Source organism: Girardinichthys multiradiatus, chromosome 6 (genome assembly GCF_021462225.1).
Source record: "Girardinichthys multiradiatus isolate DD_20200921_A chromosome 6, DD_fGirMul_XY1, whole genome shotgun sequence".
NCBI classification, from domain to species: Eukaryota; Metazoa; Chordata; class Actinopteri; order Cyprinodontiformes; family Goodeidae; genus Girardinichthys; species Girardinichthys multiradiatus.
Genome location: NC_061799.1, coordinates 42,863,716 through 42,877,279, shown reverse-complemented (window position 1 = coordinate 42,877,279; position 13,564 = coordinate 42,863,716). Strand labels below are relative to the sequence as shown.

The window sequence follows — 13,564 nt, the reverse complement described above, 5'->3', positions numbered from 1 at the left end:
AACTGTGACTCATGTTTTGTTAATCATTAGCGTGGTCTTACACTTATCAGTTCCTTTGGTCCCTTGAGTCATTTTTTAAAGTTCATATATGGGGATAATGTTTAATATCAGAATTTACAAGAAGTGTAATGTTAAGTTTTATTAAATTAACTAAATCAACAGAACAAACAACAACAGATTTCACAAATCTTCCTTCTGCTCCACGGGATGCTTGTGTCCTGCTTGAATACCTGCTTTACCATTTGACAGGCGTACCACCCCAGTCAAACTCCCCAACTGTCACTGACCCTGGAGCGGGTCACACCCTGGGTGCTTAACGCCAGAACTGATGGATTCATCGATCTGATTTTTGATCAAAGTTTTGGTTTTCTTCCCATTTAAAACATTTCTTGTGGTTTCTTTAATTTTCTGCCTCCAGCTTTTTATAATTATGAGATGTTTAGTTGTAGCTGTCGCTTCTTATGACATTATTATCTTACTATGAATAGTTTTGTACTGTGACTAACTTAAAAAAATATGTTCCAGTGCTTTACTTTGTAAATATCCATTTTATCAGTTATTTTATTAAAAGTTTGCCTTAAAGATGTTGTTCTAATTAAATAAATTAAACACAATCATTTTAGTGTTTGAAATGATTGTAATTAAAATGCTTTTCCTCCTTGCCACCTCGGCACATAATTTTATCCCGTTGGTAATAGGTTTTGGGGCATGTTTCAAGTGTCACTTTGTCTGGTTCTGCTTTTAATGATTGTTTGTAAACTTTATTTTTATTTTTTTTATCTATTGTGTTTCATTGGAATTTTGATAGCCCTACACAAGTGCATGATTAAAAAGAAAAGAAACATGGAAAGTCATGGTTTCAGATTGGATGGAGAGCATTGGTGAACATAAATTTTCAAGTCTTGCCACAGATTTCCTACTGGATTAAGGTGTGGGCTTTGACTGGGCCATTCAAACATTTGCATACGTTTTGATCCAAACTCTGGTTGCTTGTCAGGGTCATTGTAATATTTAAAGGAGAAGCTCTTCCCTCATCATGTCTTCTGCAGTCTCCAGACTACTTTTTTCCAGGTTTCTCTTGGAATTAACTCAGTCCACCTTCTTGTCAAATTTATGGGGAATTTGTGGAAGAAAAACATCCCCACGGCATGATGCTGCCAACACCTTGTCTCATTCATGGAGATGGGGTGTTCAATTCAATTCAATTCAATTCAATTCAATTCAATTCAGTTTTATTTATATAGTGCCAATTCACAACACATGTCGTCTCAAGGCACTTCACAACAGTCAGGTTCATACATTCCAATTAATCCTAACCATTGAACAGTGCAGTCGGACTTAGCTTTTTATTCAAATTGGATAAAAAGTTTTTCTATCTAAGGAAACCCAGCAGATTGCATCCAGTCCGTGACTTGCAACATTCACTCCTCCTGGATGAGCTTGTAGAGACAGTGGACAGTCACTGGTGTTGACTTTGCAGCAATCCCTCATACTGAGCATGCATGTAGTGACAGTGGAGAGGAAAAACTCCCTTTTAACAGGAAGAAACCTCCAGCAGAACCAGAACCAGGCTCAGTGTGAGCGGCCATCTGCCACGACCGACTGGGGGTTTGAGAGAACAGAGCAGAGACACAAAAAGAACAAAGAAGCACTGATCCAGAAGTACTTTCTATGGGAAGGAAAAGTAAATGTTAATGGATGTAGCTCCTTTAGTTGTTTCACCTAGAAAGAAAGAACAGATAAACTCTGAGCCAGTTTTCAAGGTTAGAGTCTGAAAAAGAGCACATATAATTAGTTACAGTAAAAGCTCAGTCAAAGGGTTAAACACTAAAAGACAGGGCTATGTGGATCATCGGTAGAGGGGGAGCATTAAGTTGTTGCCAGCAGAAGCTCGGACGATTCCCCTCTCCAGAAAGGTGTCACAGGTAGACACAGAGCCAGGCCAGGTGTAGCTTCTAGGAAGAGAATAGAGAGAACAAAGTTAAAAGCTGAAATAACAGCAAACAATGCAAAATTGGAGAGTAGTGTGAGAATGTAGCAAAGAGGGTGAAAGTGGTCATTATGTCCTCCAGCAGCCTAAGCCTATAGCAGCATAACTACACAGATAGTTTCAGTTCAGATTATTTAGTTAAACGGCGCTTATTTGCAACAATGTCGTCTCAAGGAACCCCACAAAGGGTCCCACTGATGGTCATTGTTATACTAAAAACCACAAAGACTGGGATACCTCCCTCTTTCAGATTGACCGTAACCATTGGAAAAGAGAAGGGGTCATACAGGTAGCAGAAATGGAGGGTGTGTTTGCACCTCAACCATAACTGAGCCGGTTTAGGCTAAACCTGACTCCCCCTTAGGCCAACCAACAGGGAGGGAAGAAGACGGAGGTAAAAAATAACGAAAATAGCTCAGGATAAACTAAGCCACTCTAACTATAAATAAATAAAACAATAAAAGAAATTGATATTTTTTAATTTGAAGTTTTTTAATTAATTAATTTCAATCAATCTTACTTTTATCAGGTTGCAAAATTTGACACAAAAAGCAAACTTTTTCAATTGTATTACATTTGACTGACATAATGAATATATATATATATATATATATATTTATATTTATTACTGGGCCAAAAAGTAGCTAGAAATATAAATTAGTGTGCCATTAAATGCAACAAAATAATAAAAAGAGGAGATTTATTAAATAATTGATCAATTAATCAGATATATATATATATATACAGGTCCTTCTCAAAAAATTAGCATATTGTGATAAAGTTCATTATTTTCCATAATGTCATGATGAAAATTTAATATTCATATATTTTAGATTCATTGCACACTAACTGAAATATTTCAGGTCTTTTATTGTCTTAATACGGATGATTTTGGCATACAGCTCATGAAAACCCAAAATTCCTATCTCACAAAATTAGCATATTTCATCCGACCAATAAAAGAAAAGTGTTTTTAATACAAAAAACGTCAACCTTCAAATAATCATGTACAGTTATGCACTCAATACTTGGTCGGGAATCCTTTGGCAGAAATTACTGCTTCAATGCGGCGTGGCATGGAGGCAATCAGCCTGTGGCACTGCTGAGGTCTTATGGAGGCCCAGGATGCTTCAATAGCGGCCTTTAGCTCATCCAGAGTGTTGGGTCTTGAGTCTCTCAACGTTCTCTTCACAATATCCCACAGATTCTCTATGGGGTTCAGGTCAGGAGAGTTGGCAGGCCAATTGAGCACAGTGATACCATGGTCAGTAAACCATTTACCAGTGGTTTTGGCACTGTGAGCAGGTGCCAGGTCGTGCTGAAAAATGAAATCTTCATCTCCATAAAGCTTTTCAGCAGATGGAAGCATGAAGTGCTCCAAAATCTCCTGATAGCTAGCTGCATTGACCCTGCCCTTGATAAAACACAGTGGACCAACACCAGCAGCTGACACGGCACCCCAGACCATCACTGACTGTGGGTACTTGACACTGGACTTCTGGCATTTTGGCATTTCCTTCTCCCCAGTCTTCCTCCAGACTCTGGCACCTTGATTTCCGAATGACATGTAGAATTTGCTTTCATCCGAAAAAAGTACTTTGGACCACTGAGCAACAGTCCAGTGCTGCTTCTCTGTAGCCCAGGTCAGGTGCTTCTGCCGCTGTTTCTGGTTCAAAAGTGGCTTGACCTTGGGAATGCGGCACCTGTAGCCCATTTCCTGCACACGCCTGTGCACGGTGGCTCTGGATGTTTCTACTCCAGACTCAGTCCACTGCTTCCGCAGGTCCCCCAAGGTCTGGAATCGGCCCTTCTCCACAATCTTCCTCAGGGTCCGGTCACCTCTTCTCGTTGTGCAGCGTTTTCTGCCACACTTTTTCCTTCCCACAGACTTCCCACTGAGGTGCCTTGATACAGCACTCTGGGAACAGCCTATTCGTTCAGAAATTTCTTTCTGTGTCTTACCCTCTTGCTTGAGGGTGTCAATAGTGGCCTTCTGGACAGCAGTCAGGTCGGCAGTCTTACCCATGATTGGGGTTTTGAGTGATGAACCAGGCTGGGAGTTTTAAAGGCCTCAGGAATCTTTTGCAGGTGTTTAGAGTTAACTCGTTGATTCAGATGATTAGGTTCATAGCTCGTTTAGAGACCCTTTTAATGATATGCTAATTTTGTGAGATAGGAATTTTGGGTTTTCATGAGCTGTATGCCAAAATCATCCATATTAAGACAATAAAAGACCTGAAATATTTCAGTTAGTGTGCAATGAATCTAAAATATATGAATGTTAAATTTTCATCATGACATTATGGAAAATAATGAACTTTATCACAATATGCTAATTTTTTGAAAAGGACCTGTATATATATATACATATATATATTATTCTTTTTTTTTAAACCACTATTTTTATCTAAACCACTAATTTTCTCCATTTTGTCTTGACCTCTAGATTTTTCCCTTGTCTATTTAATACAAGTGTATTTCTTGCTGTTTTATTTTTCCAACCCCTTTTATTTCTTTCAAATTTATTACCACTCAAATTTATTTAAAACATTTTTTTTTTTCCATAAAAATGTATTATTGTTCAAATTATTTTAACGCCTGTTAATTCTTAAGCACTGATATTTTTCCCCTCTAATATCCTCTTGTATTATTTTACCCAACGGATTTATTTCCATCTTTCTTTTTTACATTACTTGGTCGCTGTAGTGTCTTTTCCTCCTCAACATGAGGAAGAAATGTAAATACGAACGGGGCGGGACGAAGACAGAGGGGGCGGTCTTTGGACCAGCTTCACCGCATCAGCTTCTCTCCTATTGGCTGAGGTCAAGCCTCTAGGAAGTAGCTGCTGAGCCTCTGCCTGGTTCTGAAAAGGAGCTACTTTTTCATTGATTTTTAGTTTTATCAGAAGGATTACCAGTGAAAACCAAACATTATTAGTAATTTGGACTTTAGCTGCTCTTACACCAATGACCCAGCTTTCTTAGTTAGACTACAATGGACTGTTATTACTTAGTTCAACTTCAGTACCAGTAAAAGCAATATATCATTAGCACCTGAAAATGTGGATTAAAGCTTTTTTGTACCAGTGACTCAGCTTCACTAGTTAAATTCAGTGGAATGATGAGACTATCAATATTATCATCTTCTTTTAGCATAAGATGCTTTATTATTAAGAGTGGCTTGGAACCGATTTCTACCAGTAAACTTGGAAGGATTATTAATTATTATTACTCCCAAGGATTATTAGTGTCATTTGATTTGTTTTTCTGTGTCTGCATCTGTGTTTATTTTCTTTGTGATTGTATTGTAATTGTTTTTCCTCATGTACAGCGCTTTGAATGTCTTGTTAGTGAAAAGCGCTATATAAATAAACTTACCTTACCTTACCTGAGAGAATACTTCAGTTTGCCGAAGTAGTAAGAGGAAGTCGCGTTTTCAGACGCGCTTTCAAAGTAAAAGCATCACAATATGACGGACTTCTCACAAACTAGGGGAAACATACAAGAACTTCAGCTTAAATTAGCAACTTTGATACTTTCTGAATAATATTTCCGAATAATATTAAGATTTACGTTTTTCAAAAATAAATCCTAGTAAACATGGCCAATATTATTCAACATATTAGCCTTTTTAAAGTAAACTGTCAAACAAGGATGATTTCTGTCCTGATTAAGAGTTCAGTTTTTATAATTGTCACTATGTTTTATTTATATTTCATGAGGCATTTCTAAATTAAAGTCTCATTAAAAGGTTTATTTATAAAATTATTCAAAGGTTACAGTCTTGGCCCCCTGGGAAAGTAAAGGCCAAAACAGCGCTTAATAAAGCTTGATAAAGTTCTAAATTAACTCGGTCTCTGTAAAGTTATTAACATCCCTGCCCCACCTGAAAATGAACAGCTGTCTGTTTGTGTGGGAATGTTGGAGCTTTCCTGGAACGTTTTCCTCCTTACAGACACTTTCAGCAGGTTTCACTGCACTCCACTGCATGTTCTACCAACACTGAGCCTCTTTCTTCCATCTTCATGATTCAGATGTTTGAACTGAATGTTGGGCCACGCCTTTCACACCATCAGTCTCTCTCACTGAGCATCGGCCGTCTGGGACCCTGAAGCCTTGAGAAACTGAGGCTGCTTGGTGTTAACAGTGTTCTGTGTGCTCCATGTAGAACAACAAACACAACAGCTCAGACCTAAAACAATGAGCCCAGATTAGTGGATTATATCTGGTTAACGAGGCACAAGCATCTGCTGCTGGAATAAAAATAAACCATCTGTGTTATTTCTTTCTGACTTGCTGCTTTTTGATTGGTTTTCCTCCCAGAACAACTGTGGACTAGTTGGATTTGTAGAAATGGAAACAGTTCAGGCTGGAACATGTGGAGTTGAACAGATATATTCAGTTTCAATTCAGTTTATTTATATATCGCCAATTCACAACACATGTTGTGTCAAGGCACTTCACAAAAGTCAGGTACATACAGGGGTTGGACAATGAAACTGAAACACCTGTCATTTTAGTGTGGGAGGTTTCATGGCTAAATTGGACCAGCCTGGTAGCCAGTCTTCATCGATTGCACATTGCACCAGTAAGAGCAGAGTGTGAAGGTTTAATTAGCAGGGTAAGAGCACAGTTTTGCTCAAAATATTGAAATGCACACAACCTTATGGGTGACATACCAGAGTTCAAAAGAGGACAAATTGTTGGTGCACGTCTTGCTGGCGCATCTGTGACCAAGACAGCAAGTCTTTGTGACGTATCAAGAGCCACGGTATCCAGGGTAATGTCAGCATACCACCAAGAAGGACGAACCACATCCAACAGGATTAACTGTGGACGCAAGAGGAAGCTGTCTGAAAGGGATGTTCGGGCGCTAACCCGGATTGTATCCAAAAAACATAAAACCACGGCTGCCCAAATCACGGCAGAATTAAATGTGCACCTCAACTCTCCTGTTCCCACCAGAACTGTCCGTCGGGAGCTCCACAGGGTCAATATACACGGCCGGGCTGCTATAGCCAAACCTTTGGTCACTCATGCCAATGCCAAATGTCAGTTTCAATGGTGCAAGGAGAGCAAATCTTGGGCTGTGGACAATGTGAAACATGTATTGTTCTCTGATGAGTCCACCTTTACTGTTTTCCCCACATCTGAGAGAATTACCCTGTGGAGAAGCCCCAAAGAAGCGTACCACCCAGACTGTTGCATGCCCAGAGTGAAGCATGGGGGTAGATCCGTGATGGTTTGGGCTACCATATTATGGCATTCCCTTGGCCCAATACTTGTGCTAGATGGCTGCGTCACTGCCTAGGATTACCGAACCATTCTTGAGGACCATGTGCATCCAATTGTTCAAACATTGTATCCTGAAGGCGGTGCCGTGTATCAGGATGACAATGCACCAATACACACAGCAAGACTGGTGAAAGATTGGTTTAATGAACATGAAAGTGAAGTTGAACATCTCCCATGGCCTGCACAGTCACCAGATCTAAATATTATTGAGCCACTTTGGGGTGTTTTGGAGGAGCGAGTCAGGAAACGTTTTCCTCCACCAGTATCATGTAGTGACCAGGCCACTATCCTGCAAGAAGAATGGCTTAAAATCCCTCTGACCACTGTGCAGGACTTGTATATGTCATTCCCAAGACGAACTGATGCTGTATTGGCCGCAAAAGGAGGCCCTACACCATACTAATAAATTATTGTGGTCTAAAACCAGGTGTTTCAGTTTCATTGTCCAACCCCTGTACCTTTTTGCATCATTCAGTATGAAGACATCCTCCTGCTCAGCTACTTTACAGACCACTCAGCAACGTTACCACGAAAACATGCAGCATCCACCTGGTTCCCAATGTCCACTTAGAGCAATTCATGTGTGTCACAAAAGGCTGAAGTTTGTCAGTAGTTAATGTGATGCAGGAGAAGATGAGATCTTTGGTTTCACCTTCAGTTATCAAGAACACACTCCTTACATGAACTGCAGTGAAACATTTCATTACAGTGAAGTTTTAGAAAAATGTTTTACAGAGAAAAGAAGGTCAATATTTAACAAATCCTTGTAAACAAGGAGACAAAGGTTAGATTTACAGCTGGGCTCTTTTGTCTACAGGCTGTAAAAACTTAATATTTCTCCCTCTTCTTCCTGTTCCCAAACACACATTGAAGTTGGGTGGAACCAACATCTGCTGAAGGTAAAAGCTGATTGGCTACAGCCTCTCTGCATGATTCATAGATCAAAGGACCAACCTGTTTGTGTTTTCAGCAACTAATACTCACATAGTCACTGTAACTGAGAGGAGAAATGGAGCAGAATCAGCTGGACCGAGAAACCTTCTCCTGTTCGATCTGTCTGGATCTACTGAAGGATCCAGTGACTATTCCCTGTGGACACAGTTACTGTATGAACTGTATTAAAACACACTGGAATGAAGAGGATCAGAAAGGAATCCACAGCTGTCCTCAGTGCAGGAAACCTTTCATACCGAGGCCTGTCGTGGAGAAGAACACCATCCTAGCAGCTTTAGTGGAGGGGTTTGAGAGAACAGAGCAGAGACAAAAAAAGAACACAGAAGCACTGATCCAGGAGTACTTTCTATGGGAAGGAAAAGTAAATGTTAGTGGATGTAGCTCCTTTAGTTGTTTCATCTAGAAAGAAAGAACAGACTTTGAGCCAGTTTTAAAGGTTAGAGTCTGAAAGAGAGCACATAGAGTTAGTTACAGTAAAAGCTCAGTCAATTGCCATGTTTAGGAGAGAGAAAGGGTTAAACATTGAAAGACAGGGTCAAGTGGATCATCTGTAGAAGGTGAGCATTAAGTTGTTGCCAGCAGAAGTTTGGATGATGCCCCTCTCCAGAAAGGTGTCACAGGTAGACACAGAGTCAGGCCAGGTGTAGCTTCTAGGAAGAGAATAGAGAGAACAAAGTTAAAAGCTTAAATAACAGCAAATAATGCAAAATTGGAGAGTAGTGTGAGAATGTAGCAAAGAGGGTGAATGTGGTCATTGTGTCTTCCAGCAGCCTAAGCCTATAGCAGCATAACTGCACAGATAGTTTCAGTTTATTTATTTATACAGCGCTTATTTACAACAATGTCGTCTCAAGGGACCCCACAAATGGTCTTGAATGGCGCGGGGCCGCCAGCGAGGCCAGACCAAACCACCAAGTGCCAGAGCCCGGCCACCCCAGAACGGGACATGTGTAGGGGCACCAAGTAAAATAATAAACTGATAAAGTTTGTCCATGTAGAGCCCACTGCTAGCCATTGTTATACTAAAAACCACAAGGATTGGGATACCTCTCTCTGTAGGACTGAGGGGGTCATACAGGTAGCAGAAATGGAGGGTGTGTTTGCACCTCAACCATAAATGAGCCGGTTGAGGCTAAATCTGACTCCCCCTTACTCCATCCAACAGGGAGGGAGGAAGGCTCCCTCCCTGATAAACTAAGCCACTCGAACTATAAGCTTTATCAAAAAGGAAAGTTTTAAGCCTAGCCTTAAAAGTAGACAGGGTGTCTGCCTCACGGACTAAAACTGGGAGCTGGTTCCACAGGAGAGGAGCCTGATAACTAAAGGATCTGCCTCCCATTCTATTTCTAGAGACTCTAGGAACCACCAGTAAACCTGCAGTCTGAGAACGAAGTGCTCTGTTAGGAACATATGGACCAATCAGATCTCTGATGTATGATGGAGCTAGATCATTAAGGGCTTTATATGAGAGGAGGATAATTTAAAATTCTATTCTGGATTTAACAGGGAGCCAATGAAAGGAAGCTAAAATAGGAGAAATATGATCTCTCTTTTTAATTTTCATCAGAACTCTTGCTGCAGCATTTTGAATCAGCTGAAGGCTTTTAACTGCATTTTGTGGACATCCTGATAGTAAAGAATTACAATAGTCCAGCCTTGAAGTAACAAATGCATGGACTAGTTTTTCAGCGTCACTCCTAGATAGGATATTTCTAATTTTGGCAATGTTCCGGAGGCCAAAGAAGGAAATCTTAGAAACCTGTTTAATATGGGATTGAAATGACATGTCCTGGTCAAAAATAACATCAAGGTTTTTTTACTTTATTACCGGAGGTCAATTTAATGCCATCCAGGTTAAGTGATTGACTAAGCAGTTTCTTTTTTAAAGACTCCGGTCCAAAGACGACAACTTCTGTCTTGTCTGAATTTAGAAGCAAAACATTTAAAGTCATCCAAGTTTTTATGTCTTCAAGACATGCTTGTAGTCTATCTAACTGGTTGGGCTCATCAGGATTTATGGAACAGTAAAGCTGAGTATCATCAGCGTATCAGTGAAGATTTATCCTATGCTGCCTGATAATTTTACCTATTGGAAGCATATATATAGTAAAAAGAATTGGCCCAAGTACTGAACCCTGTGGTACTCCACAATTAACCCTGGAGTTTAAAGATGATTTATCATTTACATGAACAAACTGGAATCTGTCAGACAAATAAGATTTAAACCAGCCTAGCGCTGTTCCACTGATCCCTACAGCATATTCCAGCCTTTCTAAGAGAATTTTGTGATCGACTGTATCAAATGCAGCACTGAGATTTAAGAGGACAAGAACAGACACAAGTCCATTATCTGAGGCCATAAGAATATCATTAGTGACTTTCAGCAGAGCTGTTTCAGTGCTATGATGAGCTCTGAAACCTGACTGAAACTCTTCAAACAGGTCATTGCTGTATAAATGCTCACACATTTGATTAGCAACTATTTTCTCAAGAATTTTAGATAAGAACGGAAGATTGGATATAGTTTAGCAACTGTACTAAAGAGAAACCTAGGATTATTCTTGTTCTCTTCTATTAATGAGAAATAAGCTGTTCTGGCTTGGCAAAGTGTCTTTTTATACAACAGTAGGGTATTTTTCCAGATTAAGTAGGAATCCTCTAGGTGTGCAGAGCACCATTTTCTCTCCAATTTTCTAACATTGTGCTTTAAAGTACGCAGCTCTGAATTAAACCAAGGAGCTAGCCTCCTATGAATAATTACCTTCTTTTTCAAGGGGGCTGCATTGTCTAATGCACCATGCAATGATGAAATAACACTATGAACAAGGGAATCAATTTGTGAAGGGGAAGAAACAAAATTATTGCCCTCCACTGTGCTTTTCTGTGATAATGAGGAAATTAAAAGTGGAACAGATTCTTTAAAGGTTGTTACAGCATTGTCTGATAATGATCTACCTTAATGACAGTTTCTTTCAGGTGTGGAGTACTCCGTCAAATTAAACTCAAAGGTTATAAAAAATGGTCAGACAGGACAGGGTGATGAGAAAACATTGTTATGTCTTTACAGTCAATGCCATATGTCAGCACAAGGTCCAGAGAATGAAGACAAAGGTGGGTAGGTTTGTTAATGTTTTGAGCAAAGCCAATTGAGTCTACGATAGCATTAAATGCTATATTTAAGCTATCATTTTCAGTGTCAACATGAATGTTAAAATCCCCCACTATAATAACCTTATCTGTATTTAACACTAAATCAGATAAAAGGTCTGAAACCTGATCTAAAAATTGAGAGTGTGTTGCTGAGCGGGGAAAATCTATTAGAAACGCAGACGGGTTGGTGGTGACCTCTGGGCTGTGATCTAGGACTATGCTTTCTACGTACCGTCACCCAGCCGCCCTGAGGCCCTGGCTGCATGGGCTCTGTTGAAGGACTGCTACGGGGAGCTACCCTTGGTGGCTCCGCACTGGCTAATGGGCCTCGGCTATCTGCTGGTTTTTCAACAGCATGGAGCCGGGCCTCCAATTTCAGCACCCTTGCCTCCAAAGCTAAAAAAATGCTACATTTATTACACGTACCATTATCACTAAAGGAGGCAGAGGAGTAACTGAACATCTGACACGAAGAGCAGGAGAGAGAAGACTCAGAGAAAGAAACAGCAGAACAGGTAGTCGTGGTGGAGATAAAGCTAAGCTAGCGACCCCTTACCACTACTAGAAAAACCATGTAAGACACGGACAGTCCCCAAACGTTAAATGTAGCAGCAGAAAGTATGTGTTTTAACGTGCTTATGTATTAGAACAAGTAAGAGATGTCACATTAGAGAGAAATCAGATCAAACGAGAGAGCCTTCATACACCAAACAATCCACCGAGTGCAACAGTGAAAACAGGAAGTGTCGAATACGCCTCACCGACCACTGTTGTGATTATTAATCTGAGAATATTATTTAATATTAATATTTTATCAAATAATATTTTGGTCTGTTAAGGGTTGTCCTGTGAATACCAGCCCAGTAAGGCGATGGTATTAGGACAAAATAGAAAGGTGTGAGACGAGCTCTGACATTATTGAACAGCAAAACTCTGCACATATATGGAATAAATTCACACAATTTCTTAAAATACAAGAATTTATTAACAAAAATAAGTCAACTCAAAGTCAAACATATTTCAATTAACAAACTCTTTACTATGCTAAAACAATCCAACTAAACTACCAAGCAGAATTAAAGAATAACGAAGACTAATGGGCTATGTACAATATAAACATGTTGATTAAAGATGATGGGAAATCATGACCAAAAGAGTGATGCAACATTACCATGAAATGTTTATGTTTGAGAACCAAGGATTATCTTGAAGAATCTGGAAGTGAAGTTAAGTTAGTTTTGGAACTAACTTAGGTAATAATCAGCAAACGTTTAGACAACCTTTCACAATGCAAGATCAGATAAAATATTATTTTAATAAAATAATGTTTTAAATAATGATCTGCTGAATAAAACCAACCTTCTGGATGACCATTTCTCAACGGTGTCTAATTAGCTGCTTTTATTTATTGAAATAATATTTGAAGAAATACTATTAAGGGAGTATTTTGGAAACGAGCCAAATCTTTCTGGAAAAATTGGGCTTAATGATGTTTACTTAGTTTTCAAATCTAGTAAATGATGTTTAGGGACTATTATTCACTAGCTTGAAAGCTAACAACCTTTCTGTTAAATACTCTTTAGTAGCACGTGTTCTTACCGGTTAGCATTTGAGCTAACAAAAGAAGCTAATAGCTTAGCACCAGAATCAACACATACCTTTAAAATACCGTTAATAAAAGGGTTAAAATGCATAAGCGTGGATGGCGCGTTATGATCAATCTTCTGTTTAAAATCAACCTTCAAGTAAAGTTTGTCTTAACTTTAAAAACACACAAAGAACACAACCTGAACATGTGTGCTGCAGATAGCCTGCTGGCACCAAGAGAGCTGAGTTCAACACAAACAAGACTTCATAAAATAAAAAAAACGTTTAGATTATTTCATTCTAAATCTGTCTCTGCCCAAAACACCTAACCTCATGAACCGTGGTGAAGAAACGTTGTCCAAGGGGCGAAGCTTGAAGAAACGTCCACAGTCAACAAGTGGTTAGCTTTCAGCTAACCTGACCTCCGGACGTATCAGTGAAGATTTATCCTATGCTGCCTGATAATTTTACCTATTGGAAGCATATATATAGTAAAAAGAATTGGCCCAAGTACTGAACCCTGTGGTACTCCACAATTAACCCTGGAGTTTAAAGGTGATTTTTCATTTACATGAAAAAACTGGAATCT

General features: G+C 39.4%; 1 protein-coding gene across 1 annotated transcript in view; it reads left to right on the top strand.

Annotated features, from left to right (window-relative positions):
* The window catches only part of LOC124870419 (double-stranded RNA-specific editase B2-like), a 46,062-nt gene that overhangs the window by 26,367 nt on the left and 6,131 nt on the right, over positions 1-13,564 (top strand). The window lies entirely within an intron of this gene.